This window comes from Sorex fumeus, unplaced genomic scaffold, assembly GCF_029834395.1.
Source record: "Sorex fumeus unplaced genomic scaffold, SorFum_2.1 ptg000019l, whole genome shotgun sequence".
In the NCBI taxonomy this organism is placed as follows: Eukaryota; Metazoa; Chordata; class Mammalia; order Eulipotyphla; family Soricidae; genus Sorex; species Sorex fumeus.
This window is the reverse complement of record NW_026606076.1, coordinates 21,552,195-21,572,643: the sequence shown is the minus strand read 5'-3', so window position 1 is coordinate 21,572,643 and position 20,449 is coordinate 21,552,195.

The window sequence follows — 20,449 nt, the reverse complement described above, 5'->3', positions numbered from 1 at the left end:
AAATTTAGTTTTCTTTTGTTTGGGGGCCTGGGGATACTCATCAGTTATTCCTGGTGGTTCTTGTAAGTTGCTTTTGACAGTGTTCAAGTATCAACCCCTGTCAGCCTCATGCAAGGCAAATGCCTACCTGCTGTTCGCTTGTACGCACCAAAAATTGTTTTATTGTGTGTATGTTAAATTGTGACTGTGAGCCCATAGTGAAGTTCATTAGGACGAGAACAGCAGTGCAACACAGTGGGTGCTCGCCTTATAGATGCTGCCTACTTTCAATGTCCAGCATACCCTATGGTATCCCAAGCATCACTGGGTCTGAATAAAAACAAAATCCATAAGGCTTTTTGGGGGATTGCCAAGGTCATGCTATCAACACTTCCCACAGATTTTCCCTTTCTGTAGGCTTGCTTGGACTGTGAGAACTATGGAGATGTCCTCCTCCTGCTTGGTCATTCTACTGCATTCCATTCAACATTGGACTAATTCTCATTGTGCATATTGTTTGATTTCAGAACTCAAATCACAGGTTCAGGATGTGGCATTACAGCAATTTTTTTAGGAAACAGGGGTATTGTGCAAGTGTGCTGTAAGATTCTCTTGTTGAAACTAACTATTATGCCATTGGAGTGCTCAATGGACCGAGCATGCAACTTGAAAGGTGGGGTCCGGCTCCATCCCCACAACCACGTCTATGGTCTCAGCATCACAGGAAAAATATCGGAGCCTAATGCTGGGACTAGAGGGGCTTTAACCTCAGTGGGTACTGCAATCTAGAAATTTATTTTATTGTATTGTTTTTTAAAGTTTTCATTAAAGTGCCAGTATTTTTAAAGTTTTTTTAGTAGTTGTATTTTGGCGTACAATAATTGAACACCAATCCCTGCATCAGCTTCCCTCCACCTGTGTTCCCGTATTCCCTCCCCACCCCAATCCTCACTCTAGCCCTGCCTTTCATCTGGACAAGCACATGACTAGGTTTCAGTGGTCACAGCTTAGATTTCTTGTTTTCAGTTCTGTTGCATCTGTGTTTTGGGTAAATGGCTACACCCCTCACTCGTGTCACTGGCATAAATGAATCCCTGATCCCTGTAAACTTCTGGTTCTCTTCCACCCCAAATTTCTTTCCTTCTTTGTCTGGCTTCTCTCTAAACACTGGAATCAGGGATGATTGAAGTAGCCCCTTTACAGTACATTTCCACACCCAGTGTTCGGTATTCCACCAATGAGTGAACATCATCCTGTTTTTTTTTTTTCTGGCTAACTTCAGTCAAGACGGTATCTTCCAGTTCCAACCGTGTTGCTGCATGAAAGAAGTAATTCTAAAACCTAAAAAATAGATCACTTGATCGCTTGATCCCCCTTTATTCATCGATTTATTCGAGTGGGAGCCAGTAATGTCTCCATGCATGCCTGTTGCGTGCTAGTGTAGCCCAATGGCATCTGTTCGTTCTAGGAACATGCAGAGCCTCAAACCGATCATTCAGGGTCTTGACGAAGAAGTCTGACCATCTTGTAGGTGGACGTCCACGCGACCTTTTGACGTCCCGTGGAATCCAGTCAGTAATTGCTCTAGGCCAGTGGTTGTCTGCAAACCTTAGTACATGTCCAGCCCATCTAATTTTTGATGCCTTGGCAGATGAGACAGTGTGCCTGATTCTTGACCATCGAGAGAGATCAGAACTCCAGATTCTATCTCTCATTTGAGTGATGTGTGATATTCCAAGCATAGCTCTTTCGATTCCTCTTTGAGAGAACCGAGTAGCGTTCTCATCCTGTTTTCATAAGGCCCGGGTCTCTGAGGCATATATTAATGCAGGAAGAAAAGAGGAATCAAAGAGATGTGCTTGTAGCTGGAGGTTCTTTGTCCTCTTATTTATTTCTTCAGCGTTCTTGAAAGCATTCCAAGCTGCTCTCTTCCTCCTGTATAACTCAGGTACCAGGTCATTCATCATGTTGATTTCTCGAACTAGGTATATATATCTGTTGATTCGGAGATGGTGGTTCCATTGAGAGTGAATGGAGCGTCAGGAACGAGGCTGTTTCTCATAAACATTGTCTTTCTAGGATTCAGCTGTAGTCCGATATTTCCACATTCACGGTCGAAGTAGGGCAGCATTTGTGCCTCTTGGCTGATGTCTGGTGTTATTACAACGATGTCATCAGCAAAGCGGAGGTTGTGTAGTTGACGACCATCTATGTTCACTCCCATTCCTTCCCATTCCAGTCGTCGCATTATGTTCTTGACGGTGGCACTGAAGAGTTTTGGTGAAATGGTATCACCCTGCCGAACCCCTCTCTTGACATGGATGCTTACTTCTTTGTAGAATGGTGAGATCCTGGTAGTGAATCCATAATAGAGCTCAAGGAGGATCCTGATGTATTGTGTTTGTAAACCCTGATTGGCTAGGGCTTCAATGACCACTTCCGTCTCAACAGAATCAAAGGACTTCTTTAAATCAATGAACGTTAGACAGAGCGGCATCTTGAACTCCTGAGAAACCTCAATGAGCTTAGTAAACGTGTGGATATTGTAGATGGCACTGAATCCTTTACAGGACCCGGCTTGTTCACATGGTTGTTCTTCATCTAGTGTTCTGCTAATCCTATTCAGTATGACTCGAGTGAACAGTTTGTAGATGACAGACAATAGGCAGATTGGGAGATAGTTGCCGAATTCGTGGATGTCTCCCTTCGTATATAGTAGTACAGTCTTGCTGGTTTTCCATTGGAATGGAACCTTGCATTCAGACAGCGTGTGAAGAGCTGAGACAGTGTATTGATGAGTACTGATGGTAAGTTCTTCAGGTGTTCAGGTCTGATCTTGTCTGGCCCAGGTGCTTTTTATTTCTTTACCGACGAGATGACATGTTGAATTTCGGAAGGGGGAACATTGGGAAATATATATCCATTGTGCGGAATATGGTATGTGGGCAAGTGGACGTGCCTATTAAAGAGATATGAGTAGAATTCATAAATAATCTTCTGACTGCCCTTCTGGAAGATGTTACAGATCCATCAGGATGTCGGAGGGGAGTCCTCTTGGTCTTGTAGTTGGTGAAGGATAGGCGGGCATTACAAATGCTTTTCCCAGCTTCTGCCGCATCTACCAGCATCAGTGTTCTCCTGTCTTTGAGATCATCCTTGATGGCTTCTGTGCATTGTTTTGCCAGCTCGGACGTTCGCTTGCGGTTGCCTGAGGCATGTGCCAAGCCACGTTGGCGAATAAGTTCAAGAGGGCTCGAAGAAAGGCAGTTTTTTCATGGTTATCTCTTGCATTCCTGAGAGTCCCAGCAGCAGGAATCCCTGAGCACTGCTGGTGTGACCCTATCCCCACCTAAGTAAATAGAGCAAGATAACAGAAAACTCATAGATCCCCGAGAGGAATCTGCTTTAGGTGAGATGTTTTCAAAGGTCTGTCTCGGCTGTGTGGTGATGCATCATTGCCTTTGCATGTGTATCCCACTAAGCTATCCCACTAAGCTCCACACTAAGCTAGTACCAATCCCAGTCTCGGGCCCCTTTTATTTTCACTCTAATGTGGTGCTTCAATTTTCTGCAGAGGGAGTTATTTCCATTACTGTGTCTGTTCTTTGAGTTGGAAAAAAATTACACGGCTATGTGACCTGCCGTCGGTCTATTTTGTTTGTCCATCTTGCTGAAACATTAGTTCATTGCCTGGAAAATCCATCCACGTGTCAGAATTGCAACCATGTTGGGTTAATGTTAGAAACCAACCTGCAGGTCTAGAATTTTTTTTTTTTTTGACGAGAAGACTATCAGGCACAGCACAGTAATTGGAATCCTTCTCTGCTGTTCCTTGGGTAGAAACAGCCCAGGTGGAATTCTTCTGGTCATGCACACTGTGACAAAATCTCGAGTGAGCAGTTATGCCCTCAGCCCCATGAGGATGCCAAGACAGGTAGGATGTCTTCTGTGGGTTACCAGTAGGAAGTGAGAAACCACGCTGCAAACAAGCGCTCCCCTGGGTAAAGATACTCGGAGACTGTTCTGCTAAGTTCATGAACACAAACCGCCCCAGGAGAGAAGTCCCTGGACTGTGGGAGAGGAGCACTGTTTATAGTGAGTCCAGTTATGTGTCCCACAAGATATGAAGACTTGAATAGAACCCAGGTTACCCAATTGAAAGAAAGCTCTCACACACTTTGGCTCTCCATACAGCCCCACAATCATGCCAGAGTGCTTCCTGTGTGCAGAGCCAGGAGAACCTCTGCGCCTTGCTGAATTTGTGGCCCCCATACCATGAACAAACCAAATAAAAACAAAACAGCCTCAGTCCCTTATTGAAGGATTCCCTCACCCCAACGTGGACGTTTCTGAGCTGTATCTTGCTGTATCCATGGTGCCTCTTCCTCGTAGAAGAGGGTTGGATACCCTCAGAAAGTGGGGTGATGAAGTGTGGGTTGCCCATAGCAGGAAATATTTCTAAATGGTTTGGTCAAAGACATAACAAAGTAGCTGCAGATGTTTTTCAGCTCAGACTCTCACTGTCACTGTCCTCGCGTTTTTCATTGAGTTGCTTGAACGGGCCCAGTAACATTGTGAGACTTGTTACTGTGTTTTGCATAGCGAATATGTTACGGGTAGCTTGGCAGGCTTTACCCTGTGGGCAAGATACTCTCGGTAACTTGCCGAGAGGGGTGGAGGTATGAAACTTGGGCCGGCCATGAAGGTCTCCTGCACGGCAAACACCCTACCTTCTGTGCTATGGCTTCAGCCTTGCAAATTTGCCTTGCTGTTTCCACGTCAGGTTCAATACTCTGCACCCATCGTGATCCAGAGGCAAAGATGGAGCAGCCCCCTGGACTCCCAAGGTGATTCAGCTATGTACACCACAAGATCTGAAGATGGAAATCAAATGCTTGTTACCTGTGTTAAAGACTAGCAACCTCAAGGCTCTCCTACCATTCCCCTTTGAAGCTCGTGATTGATCTTTAATTACCCTATACTTAACACAGAAGCAAACTTAAGGGTGGAAAATTCTTAGAGAAACGGGCATGGAGAGGAACGGAAACACCCACAACTCCATCTCTGGGTGTTTCAGCATAACTTCCGTGGTCTAAATTTTCCCAAATTTAAGATTTACATCCCTTCTCTTTGCTTAAATGGGGTCATTAAGGATCAAGCACTGCAGCTTGGTCCGCTGCAATGGCAGCAGATAAGATAGGGCTCTTGCCTCGTATCCACAGGACCCGGGTATATTCATAGGATCCCCATATTGTTCTTCAGTCATGTCCGAAGTGTTTCCTGAGTTCAGAGCCAGGAGAAGGCCCTGAGAATATCCATTCTGGCCACAATCATAAAGGAACATACAAAAAAAAAGTAAAACACAGAGCTTCAGTTCCTTGATGACGAATTCCCTCATCCCGACTTGAGGGTGTCAGAACTGTATATTCTTCCATTCCCCACGTTGGTGTAGAAGATGGTTAGAGTACCCTCATAATGTAGGATCATGGGTTGTGGGTTGCCCATAAAAGGAAACCTTAATAGGGCACGGTCACAGGCATCAGAAGGTGCATTCAGAACTTTTTTTGTACAGAGAAAAAAGAACAATAAATGTAAGAAAATAACCCTGCCTTGCTCATCAAAGGCTCAGTTCAATTTGCTGCACCCCTCAAGGTTTAGAGACAAAGCTAGGGAAACCCACTCGACTCCCGAGGAGATTCAGCTATCCACCCCACAAAGATCTGAAGGCTGGGATCGAACCCAGATTACTCAAGTGAAAGACAATAAAACGCAGGCTCCCCTAACGCTGCACCTGTGGAAGCTGCTTGCTTGATCCTTAATTACCCCATACTGAACACTGAAGATAAACCAAGAGTGGAAAATTCTTAGAGAAATGAGCCTGGAGAGGAACAGAAACGTCCACACCGCCATCTCGTGGTGTGTCGAAGGAAATACTGCTGCCCGACTTTCCTCACGCTTAAAATTTCCAGCCCATTTATTTGCTTCAATGTTAGGTATAAGGTCATTAAGGATCAAGCAAGCTGCTTGGGTCGCTGCAGCGGGAGCAGGACGGTTAGTGCTCTTGGCTTGCAGCACAGGCCCCTAGTTCTTTCTCTGGCTCTCCATACAGCCCCACCATCATGCAAGAGTGATTCCTGAATGCAGCTTCAGGAGACCCTCTGTGTGTGGCTGGATTTGTGTCCCCCAAACCATGAACAAACAAAATAAAACCAAAACAGCCTCAATCCCTTATTGCAGGATTCACTCACCCAACGTGGGCGTTTCTGAGCTATATCATGCTGTATCCATGCTGCCTCTTCCTTGTCGTAGAGGTTAGGGCACCCTCAAAATGTGGGGTGATGGGGTGTGGGTTGCCCCTAGCAGGAAATATTTCTCAATGGCTTAGTCACAGACATAGCAAAGTGACTTCAGAAGGTTTCTAGCTCAGAGAGAAGAGAACAAAAAATAAAAATAAATGACTTTGTCTTGTTCTTTCCACGTCAAGTTCAATCCTCTGCACCCCTCGTGGTGCAGAGACAAAGCGGAGGCAACCCACTCGACCCCCGAGAAGATTCAGTTATGTACCCCACAAGATCTGAAGGCTGGAATCAAACCCAAGTTACTCTAGTGAAAGAAAGCACCTGCGCGGTTCTCGTACAGCAGCACCTGTGGAAGCGGCTTGCTTGATCCTTAATTATACCATACTTATCAATGAAGCAAACCCAAGGTTGGAAAACTCTTAAGAGAAACGTGCCTGTTGAGGAACGGAAACTCCCACAGCGCCATCTTGTGGCGTTTCTGCGGAACTACCGTGGCCTGACTTTTCCCACGCTTAAGACTCACTGCCCATTTCTTTGCTTCAGTGTTAGGTATAGGGTCATTAAGGATCAAGCAAGCAGTTTGGGCCGCGGGAACAAGAGCAGAGCGGTTAGTGTTCTTGGCTTGCAGTCATAGGCCCCTGGTTCTTTCTTTGGCTCTCCATACAGCCCCACCATCATGCAAGAGTGATTCCTGAATGCAGCGTCAGGAGAACCTCTGTGTGTGACTGAATTATTGTTCCTCAAACCATGAACAAAACAAATGAAACCAAAACAGCCTCAGTCCCTTATTGGAGGATTCTCTCCCCTAAACGTGGGAGTTTCTGAGCTGTATCTTGCTGTATCCCTGAACTCTCTTCTTTGTTGAAGAGGGTTAGGGCATCTTCAGAACGTGGGGTGTTGGCACGTGGGACTGACTATAACTGGAAACCTTTCTAGAGAGCTCGGTCATGAACAGAGCAAACAAGCATAACTTTTCTCGGTCAAAGTAAACAGAACAACAACAAAATAATCTCACCCTGCTTGAAGCCAACCAGGTTCAATCCCAGGTACTCAATGGTCCCCAGAACCTTATAGGCACACACCAAAGCAGCCCCCAAAAAAATCCTCGGAGGCAGAGCTATAGTACAGCATGTAGGATGTTTGCCTTGCATGCAGGCAACGTGGGTCCAATCTCTGGCATCCCATATGGTTCCTCAAGTACTGCCAGGAGTAATTTGTGAGTGCAGAGCCTAGAGTAACCCTCGAGCATTGCTCAATGTTACCAAAAAGCAAAAAAAAAAATGCTTGGCAGAAGTTATGTATTTCAGATTGCTAGGGAAGGAGATTGCTGGGTCTTAGGCTCATTATTCCTGTGCTAATTAAAATTCTCCTTAACCTAACTCCAGTCTGTCTGATGACTGTTTCCTTCACCCCAGACATCTGGAGATGCTGGAGTTGAATGTGGCCCCTGCCACCCTCCTCCACGGAGAACAGAAGACATGAGACTTCTCATATGTATAGGAACCCCAAAACTCAGGACGGAAGATGGCACACTTAGCAATGTGGGGTGCTGTGATGTGGGGACCTGGGGTCTGGAGAACTTTAAACTGAGTTGTTTGGAAACATTATACTGCGGGATGGCACAGGCTCTCCTGTGTCACCCTGTTCCCTCTCTGGTGCTGGCTCTGGAGCACTGTCCACTGGGTGTGCCTCCACAGAGAGAGTGAGTGGGGAGAGCCCCAGGCAGCAAGGACACCCAGACACAATTCACCAGTTTATTCTCTGACCCGAGGCCCAGTAACTGGGCGTGGGCAGGGCCGGAAGATTCTGGACTCTCATCCCCTCCAGCCCTTGGCGGGTGTAAGTGAGTCGAATCCACCAGAGTTGGCTCCTCTTAGCACACTGATCCCTCGAGAATTAAGGCAGCACCATTGGGGTCTGGAGTCATCCTCCAACCCCCATCCAACACCTCCTGATCTGGCTATATGATTTGGGGGAGGGGGTCTGAAGCAGGGGTGGGACAGCGTCTAGAGTTGGGCTGAGGTGAGGTTCACACAGCTCTGCCAGGGTGTCCCACATCCTTCTGGGAACCCCAAACCTGCCCTGCCCCTGCAAATGTCTGGGGAAGCCAGTGAGTAGTCTCCCTCAAACAGAAGGGAATTCAGTGGTCAACAAGATTTCTGGAAGCACCAGATTTTTTTTTTTTGCTTTTTGGGTCACACCGGCAATGCACAGGAGTTACTCCTGGTTCATGCACTCAGGAATCACTCCTGGCGGTGCTCAGGACCATATAGGATGCTGGGAATCGAACCTGGGTCGACCGCGTGCAAGGCAAATGCCCTACCCACTGTGCTATTGCTCCAGCCCCAGGAAGCACCAGATTTTTGCGAGTCAGGGCGAGAGGCTGGTTTGGGGTGGCTGTATCAGCTCCAAGCTGTAAGTCCTTTGTATGGGGTGCAGAGGTGCTAAACATCCAGCTAAACTTCCGCTGCGCCCCCCAAGGTCAGCTGAACACTGCTCACTGGGGCGCCAACCAAGTCCACTTAGGAGAACTGTGGATGCCCAAGCAGGAGTTCAGGACCAGTGGGTCGCCAGGGGCAGGCCGGATAGCCCGATTTCTTCCTCCTGGTTGCATTTGGTTTTGTTTTCCACACCTGGCTGTGCTCAGGGATCACTACAGGTGTGCCTGGGGGGGCACTGTGGGGTGCCTGGGATCGAACCCCAATCGACATGATGCAAGGCATCATGGTCTTGATGCAAACTGTTACAACCTAAGCGACAGAACCCCCATGGGGAAAGACAAGCTGAACTTCCCCGAGGATTTAGTCTGGGATTTACGGTAAAAGCCTTGCTTGCTCTCAGAGCCCAGAGAACTAAGTGTTGGGATCTTTGTCTCTTACTCTGTTTATCCAAACAACCCATGTATTGATCACTTATACAACCAGTGGGAAAGATAAAAGCAATGTAGATGTCCCTGGGAGACAATGTCTTCTTAGGTTGATCTCCCCAAGAGAGTTTCCTCTGACAAATGTATATCTATGTACATGACCAATCACACCTATGTCCTTACCTCAATCCCCCTTCAGAAGTTCTATAAACATGCTAGCAACTAAGCATCAAAGGTGCGTTTTTCAACATCAGACTGTGGTCCCACATCTCTCTGTCTCTCTGTTTGGTAGCCCTGTGAAGGAGGGGAGGTGAGTACCCAGTTCAGGGTCACAGAACACACACACACAAACATGCATCGTAGCAGTAGCCCCAGCGTTTTACCTTGTAAACTCAAACACTTGATGATGCTTGGAGCTGAGTATTGAAAGCAGGTAAAGGGATATACATGATAACCTGTCAGCATCTGTATTGAAAAACATAATGGCTTAAATTAGAAAGAGAGAGAGAGAGAGAGAGAGAGAGAGAGAGAGAGAGAGAGAGGAGAAGTACCTGCCATAGAGACAGGCTGGGGTCGGGAGTGACTTGAAGAAGTGGGAGGGAAACTGAGAACCCTGGTTTTGGGAAAAAACATGGTAGGAGGGATGGGTATTGGATTATTTTATGACTGAAACACTATCATGAACAATTTTGTAATGCTCTGATTCACCCTGATTCAATAAAAACATAAATAATTTATAAATTTTGACCCCAGTTCTTACGACACCAATGTGAATCCATTGCCAAATTTACTGAATACAATCTGTGACTGTAATTGTAACTGTGGAAGGGGAACCATATTGCCCCTCAGAGATAGGTTTCTCTGTAGAAAAAAAAATATTGTCTTATGGAGGGATACTAAAGTTTCCACTTAAAATCCTACCATAATAGTGGTTGGAGTGATAGTACAGCAGTTAGGGTGATTGCCTTACATGCACCTAATATGAGCATAATCCTGAGCATCCCATATGATCCACTGAGCCCCACCAGGAGTATTTTCTGAGTACTGCCAGGTGAGGCCTCAAAACAAAAGAAAAATCCAAAGTATTATTACCACACCCTTTAAAACATGCAGTGAGTTTGCTCTAGGTACTCAGATAGTGCATTTACAGAGGGGGATCCAGCTAACAGGCTTCTGGGACCTGCTTTTGGACTCAAGACTGGACTTCTCTACTTCCTTGCCTCAATGCCAGGGGAGAGGGAACAGGTTTATAAGACCTTGTAGATATCCCCGTAACCAAGAGACAAATAATTTAAACTGAACAAAATAACACTATATATTGAGAAATACATAAATTCTCTGTCACACCAGTAAAACACCTTAACCTTCCTGAGTATTACATTGATGGTATTACCATACAACATACCCAGAGCTATGAGCTTCCTACAAACCACTTTCTACTTAACTCAAAAGATTTCAAGATCAAAACACAATTATGCAAGTTTGTAAGTCTGTATCTCATGGTGATTCATTAATATATATATATAAATTTCGAGATAAAAGAAAACAAAGATTGAGGCGCTGTGTGTATTAGTTTGAATGTGAAATTCTGGTAACTGTCAGTCACCTTTTATTTTGTTAGCCTGCATCTGTGAACCAGAAATGCTAAGGGAAGGCAGGGTTGTCTGAGATTCTTTATTATTTGAGCCGCAATACTGGGTTTGGCAGAGCAAGGTTTGTAATGAGTACATCAAAACTCACTGTGCCAGATGCCAAGTTCAAAGTCCTGGGCTGGCCACATGCAAGTCAAGTTTTATAGAAAGTTCCTTAATTAGGAAGTGCTAACTCCCTCCCCCCCACCACCACCAATACACATGTGGCAGGTGAATCTTATGGAAACTTGGACAGATCTCTTATTGGCTAAACTTAAACTTCAAATATCCTAAGATTGATCTTAATATTTCTAAAACTCTGATATATAGGTACACTGAGACCTTCTAATGAATTGGAGCCAAGGTCAGGGTATTTGTTTTGGGTTTTGCAAAACACACGGAAAAGCTTATAAACAGGCATTGGAGGACTAGGTCCGGAGATGACGCACAGGTTATGTAGTCTAACGGTCAGCATCTAAAGGTACAGAAGAGAATCTGGTGTCTGGAGCACAAAGGTTTCCTGGCTAAAGAGCATGCGCCTTTGAGCCCGCCCCCAGAAATCAGTCCGCAGGGCGCTAGGCCTTAGCAACAGCCAATGAGAGAGGAGCGGGACAAAACGTGGACCAGTAGGAAGCGTGTCCATAGGTATTTCCTGGCCCTGGGGCAAGGTTTGCTCATTGCCTGTCTCGGCATCGAAGGGTTAGTCGTGGACTCTGATCTGCTAGGATGAGATCTAGAAAATTGCATTGTGGATCCCGAGCATCCCGAGCATCCCAAGAATCTCAGGAATCTCCAGATGACAGGTCAGCAGGATAGGGTCTGATTTTGCCTACAGCGGGCCAGGGAGAAAGCGACCGTGGGGAGGGAGGAGCCTCACCCAGGACTCAGAGGGTCCCAATGGCAGGTGGTGGGTTAAGTCCTGGGGGGCGAGTCGGATTTTATGGCTGGTGACCAGCGCAGTTTGGAGCCGGTTCGTAGAGGTGTCTATACTGGCGACAAGAGGGATTGGGTTTGGATCTTCCTTGAGAAACTTTAGGGGAGTATCCTTCTGACAGCTCCTCGCCCTGCTCTCCACGGTCTAGGAGAGCCACCCTTGAGTCAGGGTTGGAGGTTTGTGTGTCTGAAAAGCTTTTGCTGTGGGGATCAGGTGCCAGATTCGGAACTGATAACCAAGGGTGAAACGCCCGTTTCTCACCAGTCCAGTGATTCTAATTAAAAAAAAAAAAACAACCCTTATTTTAACTAATTTGGTGGGGGATAATTTTTTGTCATGCTCTAAGCAGCAGTGTGTTCCTCCCCCCCACCCTGCCTCTTTTGGACAAAGCAATAAACGGATCAGAGTTGTGTTTGTAAATTTCTTGTTTCTGACGACTTCAATGAGGGGTAGGGGAGGGGAATTGAGTGGCATCATATAAAATTGTTATCAGTTTCTGAGAATTTAAGTTAGGTTAATTTTAACTTTATGATTTAACTTGGCCGTGATTCAAAGCCCAGCCAGCTTCCCCACTCTAGTGCATTGATCTCAACTTTCTATATTTTAACCGGGATGTCTCAATTTCAGGGAAACTGTGTGTCTTGTGTCTTCACTTGACTCAAGTGGAGAAGCTTCATTTATGCTATTTCAACTACCGCAAATACATTCTTCACACCTAAGATGAACACCAATAACTTGGTTTTTGTTTGATTTTGAAATGGGTTCAAAATGCCGCCACGGGCCAGGTCAACAACTCAAAGGGCTGGGACGCATGCCAGGCTGGCAAAAGACCCCACGTTTGAACGCGGGCTCCCTTTGTTTCCCCCTCCCCGCATCTGCCCCACTGGGTGTGACGTCAGCAGCATCAACCCTGGTGGCCCTCAACACTGAAGGTAAACACTGAACTGAACCCCAATCCTTTGGACCCGCACCTGGGCAGTTTTCCAGAGAGGGGGACTCTGTCAGGCACCTCCGTGGAGCTCTTTCCTCATCCCCAGGAATGGATCAAATTAAAATAAGCTTACAGAAAGGCCCTGGGTAGAGAATACTTACTTGTTTCAATCATTTAGCGTTCCTACACCACCAGTTTGACTGTCCCTCCACCAATATCACCAGTTTCCTTCCCAATCCCAATATACCCCCTTTGGCATGTAACAAATTCACTTTATATTGTTTATTTCAACAAAACATTGAGAACGACCAATAGAAACATCAGAAACTAGATCAGTAAGGGCTAATTAGTGCACATCTGAGTCTTTTAAAAATGTATTTGTGGGACTGGAGCGATAGCACAGCAGGTAGGGCATTTGCCTTGCAGCAGCTTACTCAGGTTCGATTCCCAGCATACCATACAGTCCCCTGAGCACTGCCAGGAGTAATTCCTGAGTGCAGAGCCAGGAGTAACACCTTTGCATCGCTGAGTGTGACCCAAAAAGAAAAAAAATGGTCATTTAAATTAAAATTTTATTTTTATAACTCACTTGATCACTTGACATCCGTTACTCATCGTTTTGCTCAAGTGGGCGCCAATCACGTCTCCATCCATACTTGTCACATGCTAGCGTAGCCCAGTGGAGTCTGTTTGTTCTAGGAACAAGAACGACGAGCCTCAAACTGATTGTTCAGAGTCTTGAAGAAGAAATATGGCTATCTTGTAGGTGATCAGCCATGCGATCTTTTGACGCCCTGGGAATTCAGTCAGTAATGGCTTTAGTCCAGCAGTCATCTCCAAATCTCATTACATGTCCAGCCCATCTGATTTTCAACGCCTTTGCAAATGACACAGCATCCCTGATTCTTGACTGTCAATGGAGGTCAAAACTTCCGATTTTTTCAATCATTTGAGTGAAGTATGATACTCCAAGCATAGTTCTTTCAATTCCTCTTTCGGAGACGAGAATAGCGTTCTCATCCAGTTTTCATAGGGCTCAGGTCTATGAGGCGTATGTTAATGCAGGTAGAACAGTGGATTCAAAGAGATGTGCCCGGAGCCAGAGGTTCTTTGTCCTCTAAGCTGTTTCTTCGACGGTCTTAAAGGTGTTCCAAGCCACTCTCTTCCTCCTGCGCAACCCAGGTGCCAGGTCATTCGTAATGTTGACTTCTCGACCTAGGTACATATGACTGTGGCATTCGGAGATGGTCATTCCATTGAGAGTGAATCGAATGTCAGAAACAAGACTGTTTCTCATAAACATTGTCTTGGTGAGATTCAGCTGTAGTCCAACCTTTCCACACTCACTATCAAAGTCAGCCAGTCTTTTTGCCACTTGGCTAATGTTTGGAGTTATTAGAATGATGTCATCCTCAAAGCGGAGGTGGTGTAGTTGCCGACCGTCTATCTTCACTCCCATTTCTTTCCATTGCAGTCATTGCATGATGTTCTCGAGGGTGGCACTGAAGAGTTTCGGTGAAATGGTATCACCCTGCCGAACCCCTCTCTTGACATTGATGATCACTTCTTTGTAGAATGGTGAGATCCTTGTAGTGAATTCATAATACAGCTCATGAAGGATCCTGATGTATTGAGTTTGAAAGCCCTGTTTGGCTAGGGCTTCGATGAGAGTTTCCACCTCAACGGAATCAAAGGCCTTCTTTAAGTCAATGAACGTTAGACAAAGCGGCATCTTGAACTCCCGAGATACCTTAATGTGCTTGGTTATCGTGTGGTTATGGTCAATCATGCTGAATCTTTTTCAGAAACCGGCTTGCTCGTATGGTTGTCCTTCATCTGGTGTTCTGCCAATCCTATTCAGGAAGACTCAAGTTAACAGCTTGTAGATGGCAGACAATAGGAAGATTGGGCAATAGTTGCCAATGTCTTGGATGTCTCCCTTCTTGTACAGTAGTACAGTCCTGTTGCTTTTCCACTGGGAGGGAATCTTGCATTCAGATAGGTAGCATGTGGAGAGCAGAGCCAGTGTATTGATGAGTCCTAACGGCAAATTCTTCAGGTGTTTGGGTCTGACCTTGTCTGGGCCAGGTGCTGTTCACTTCTTTACCGACGAAATGGCGTGTCGGATATCAGAAGGGACAACATTGGGAACGACATATCCATCCTGCGTTATTTGGTATGTGGGTAGGTGGATGTGGCTATCGAAGAGGTTCGAGTAGAAGTCATGGATAATCTTTTCCATTGCCCTTCTGGAAGATTTGATAGAACCATCAGGACGTCGGAGGGCAGTCATCTTGGTCTTATAGTTGGCCATGAAAAGGAGGGCGTTGTCAATGCATTTCCTGTCTTCTGCTTCATCTGCCTGGACTTCTGCTAATCTCTCTTCAAGTTCTTCCTTTCTCACTTCTCTGCACTGCTTTGTGAGCTCGTGCTTTCGATTGTGGTTGCCTGAGGCTAGCACCAAGCCATGTTGGCGAATAAGCTCAAGAGTTTTCGAAGACAGGCATTTTTTGTGACTATCTCTCTCTTGGCGTTTCTCACACAATCATGGAGGTGCTGAACCAGTCGATTGTATTTCTTGTCAATGTTTTCTACGATGGCATCTTCCCATGTTGCCGCAATAGTGCCAAAGAGCTCCCAGTTGGTGGTCGTTCTGAGAGTTCTCTTATTAAACTTTGCGGCCCTTTCTCCCCACTCCGTGAAGTAGAATTTTGCATGAAGGAGATGGTGGTTCGATCCTGTATGGAATTTTGGGACAACAGCGACATCGGGCAAAACCATCGATTGAATATGATATGGTCAATTTTGTTGTGGAATCATCCACTGGCAGACTCCTTTGTCCAACGTTTAATTTCGGCCTTCTGGAACTATGAGTTATCATGGATAGTCTTGGTGAACTTGATGAACTCAGATAGTCTCTCACCCTGTCTGTTTCATTCTAGGCCATGGATCCCGATGTTGAGTTCTTCGTCTGATCTTATTGATCCTATCTTGACATTAAAATCACCAAAATGATCTTGTAGAAGGTGTGGTCTTCTTTATAGAACTTTTCAGCTTTCTGTAGAACTTCTCAATTTCTCCTTCATCATAATTGGATGTTGGTGCGTAGACAACGAAGACAACTACTTTTATAAAGTAGTTGACAATATTTGACAACTGCTTTATATTTGACAATTACACTTTATAGTTGAACACCAATTCCACCACCAATGGACCTTCTCACTACCATATTTTAGATGTGTCCATATCGAACCCCAACCTCTGCCCGAAAGCAGAACTAAAGTAATTTATTTTCTATTGTTTGTTAGCAATAAATCACTGAAAACGCTCCAGAAAACTTTCCTTAGGGTAGTGTGTGTGAAGATTAGTGTATTTCACCCAAGGGCCATTAAACCCTTCTATAAGAGATGATTAATATGTTGTTAAATTAAACCGCATTTAATGTGGTGTGCTACTTTTGGAATGTGAGTGGTGTGAGGTATGTGATAGTGTATGGCTGCACAGTCCAGGATTTCAGTGGCCAGGTCTGGATCCCTTTGGGTGGGTAGGAGCTTCCCCAGGTACCCTGTATGAAACAGCCTGGCTTGGGGTTCAGCAGCATGGCTATTGCGTGTGTTGTTTTATGCTGTCTTCCAAGAGAGAAGGACAGTGAGTCTCTGGATCATGTCCATTGATGAGATTACCTGGCCAGATTTTATTCTTGAGCACTTCTGAGCACTAAATAAGGAATAGCCTGAGCACTGCCAGATGTGCTCCAACATCCCCCTGACTGCCAACTTTTCCCAAAGAGAGAAATGCTTGAGGATGTTAGTGGCACGTTCAGAACTTCACATTATTGATGGTTATTTTTTGTTAATTTTTTATTTTATAACGTAGTTTACAATATTTGATTGCATTGAATATCCCAATACTAATCCCACCACCATTGTACCTTCCCAACAACATATTTCAGATGTTTCTGTCCATCTCGAACCCCAACCCCTGCCCCAAAGTCTAAACAAAATAATATATTTTGTATTTTGTTATAAAAAACTGCTGAAAACTCCACAGAAATGTATCCTTAGAGGAAAGAGTGTGAAGATTGTTGTATTTAACCTAGGGACAATTAATCCTTCTATAAGAGATAACATGTTGTTAAAGGTTTAGCCTTCTGTGCATATATATATATATATATATATATATACATATATATGTACACACACATATATATATGTAAAAAATATTTCCCTCTAAGATTGGTTGCCTCCTTCTTTGAACCCCATCAAATGTGGTGTGGTATTCTTGGAGTATGGGTAGGGTGTGTCCTATGAGGCGTTGCACGACTTGAATGTGGCCACGAAGTCCAGGAATAGGTTCACTCATGGGTGAGGCTTGACCTGAGCATGTGGAGTCAAATAGCTCTGTGCGGGGTCTGGTAGCATGCTTCTGGTGAGTGTCATGTTATGATCTCTTTTGGGAGAGAAGGAGATGCGATCTGGATGGTGACTAATGATGAGATTATCTGGCGTCAGTCAGAGTTGGCTTATGGGCATGCCTATTGACTTGCTGGAGACAGGGCCATATGACCAGAGGATCTCTATTCCCGGTACCATTGAACCCAGAATTCTCAGTGACAAAGTCCTGCATCTGGTGATTCAATCATGGGTGAGGCTCAGTCCAAATGTATTGAGAGCGGCCATGAGCAGACCGTGGTTGAGTTCTGGAGATTTTCGGTTGCCAGGACTGGGTCCCTTGGGGCAGGGAGAGGTTTCACCCAACCCCTCTGGGGCGCCCAGGGTGAAATAGCCTGGCTCAGGGTCTGGTGGCATACTTATGTCAAGTGTCATGTTATACTCACCTCCAGGAGAGAAGGACATAGGACACTGGATGGTCGCAAATGACGAGATTATCTGTCGCCAACCAGAGGTAGCTTAAGGGTGTGACTGCTGAGTTGCTGGAGATAGGGAGATATGGGCAGAGGATCTAGTGAGGAATTTTTGATATTTTGGTTGGGTTAGGCCATGGCAGGATTCATTTTCCATGTCAGAGTGTATCCAATTCTCATTGAATGATGAGGACAGAATGAGTGGAGGAAAAGCAGATTTATTATAGTACCTGTGGAAAATATCAATCCATTACCATGCAAGTTTTTATTTTTATTATAATTATTTAAATTTTTTAAATTGAATCACCATGAGATAGAGCATTACAAAGTTCTTCATGATTGGGTTTCAGTCATACAATGTTCTAACACCCATCCCTCCACCAGTATAATTTCGCAGCACCAGTGTTCCCAGTTTCCCTCCGACCACTTCAAGTCACCCCCCCAGCCTGACTCTATGGCAGGCACCACTCTTCTCTCTCATTCTCTTTTTAGTCATGATGGTTTGCTACACAGACACTGAAAAGTTATGTATATCCCTTTACATACTTTCAACACTCAGTTCTTGTCCAGAGTGATCATTTCTAACTATGCTGTCATGATGAATCCTCCTCTATATTAACTACCCTTTATCTCCAAAGCTATGTGGCAATTCCCAACAATTCACTAGTCCGATTGGCCCCTGTTTTCACTGGCCTCGGATATTAGGTTATTTTAATTTTTTTTAATTTTATAAAGTAGTTCACAATATTTGATTACAATTAATACTCAAACACCAATTCCACCACCATGACACCTTCCCACCACCATATTTTGGAAGGTTCCATCCCAAACCCCAACCCGGGCCCCAATAGCAGAACTGAAATAATATATTGTGCATTGTTTGTTATGAAAAAACACTGATCATGATACAAAAAGTTTCCTTATAGTAAAGAATGTGAGGATTGTTTTATTTCACCCACAGGCCATTAAGGCCATTAAGCCCTTCTATAAGAGATTATTCACATGTTAAAGGTTGAGCCTTGTATATATATATATATATGTGTGTGTGTGTGTGTGAAAATATTTTTCTCTAAGACTGGTAAGATTGGTTGACTCTTACTTGAACCCCATCAAATGTGGTGTGTTACTCTTGGAGTTTGAGTGGTGTGTGGTATGAAGTGTCATGCGGATTCAAATGTGGCTGTGCAGTCCAGGAATAGGTTCACTTGAGGGTGAGGCTCAGTCAGAGTGCGTGGAGAATCACCATGAACATGGTGGCAGTTGAGTTCTGGAGGTTTTTGGTTGCCAGGTATAGGTCCTTTGGGGTGAGGAGGGGTCTCAACCAGTCGCCCTCTGGGGCACTCCAAGTGAAACAGTCTAGCACAGGATCCTGTGGCATGGTTATGCAAGTGTCATGTTATGCTCCCTTCTGGGAGAGAAGAACATGTGACTCTGCATGGTGGCCGATGATGAGACTATCTTCACAAGTTAGAGGTGGTTTATGGGTGTGACTGCTATTGCTGGAAACGGGGATATGGGTGAAGGATCCCCGTTCCTGGTTCCATCGAACCCTGAGTTCTCACTCACAAAGTCCCGCATACCTGGGTTTTCTGGGGATTCAGTCATACGTGAGGCTTGGCCCAAGCGTACGGAGAGTGACAGTGAGCAGGGCGGTGGTTGAGTTCTGGAGGTTTTCAACTGCCGGAGCTGAGTCCCTTGGGGTGGGAATGTGACAGAGTTTTTAGGTTTGTCAGGCTACTCCTATCACAGTGTTCCCATTCCTCTGTGTTTATTTGTGACCTTTTCCTTTGTGCATTCCTGGGTGTGACCCAAAAAGGAAAAAAATGACAAAAAAGAGAAAGAAAGAAATAATGTTTGTTATCATGCTAAGTGAAATGAGTCGGGAAGAGCAGAACAGACATTGACTGCACTCATTGTGGAATAAAATCATGAGACCGACACCCAAGGGCAGTAAACACAAGGCCCAGAAATATTACTCCATGGTTGGTAGCCTGCCTCATGAGCTGGGGAGAAGGCAGCTGGAATAGAGAAGAGATCATTAATTCAATGAGGGTTAGAAGGATTGCTGGGATGGGACGTGTGTGCCGAAAATAGATAAAGCGCCAAAGGTGATAGCTCCTCAGTATTTGTATTGCAAACCATAATGCCCAGAAATAGAGAGTATGGGGGAGATTGTCTGCCATAGAGGTAGGGGGGAGACATTGATGGTGGAAAATGGAGGATGGGTGTTCGTTTATTGTATGACCGAAACTCAAACTCAAGCTGCAATGCGGTTGCCTACCTGCTGTGCTATCACTCCAGCCTGGTGTCTAATTTTTGCTTGGACTCTGGTTTGAACAGAGGCCCTGGTTTTCAGGGTTTATGGTAGACATCAAGCAGGACGTTGTAGTGAATCCTTTGGAAAGGAAAAAGGTGCAAACCTCCACACTTCAGCCCTTCCTCTGTTATATTTTGAGGAGCCACGCCTGCTTTTCTCAGCCCGTACTCTTGGCTCTGAGCTCATCCATACCTGTGAGGGAGAACATAGGTGTCCTTAAGGGGATCTGGACTTTGAATCCAGATCAGTCTTATGCAATCAAGCACCTTCCCGCTGTATCAGCTCTGCACTCCTAGCATTCAGATTTTTATTAGATTTCCCTAAGCATTAAGAATAAATATTTCTGAAAAGTTTAGGATAATAGCCCTGCCATTGTTCTTTAATAGGGTGGATTAGAGATAGTTGAAGTGGACTTGACTGTGCACAGAAAGATTTCTGATTGTTTTATGAAAGGATGCAACAGGCCCCTTGATCAAAATATTTTACAAATGGTGGGAACCTGGCAGAATAGTCAAACTCCCATCTCAGCAGGCAATAACATCAGCTGTGATGACTAACTATGAAGGGTTGTCACATTCCTGGATTCCACTCTCCTCATTTCAGTTATATTAGGAGAAAAGACGACAAA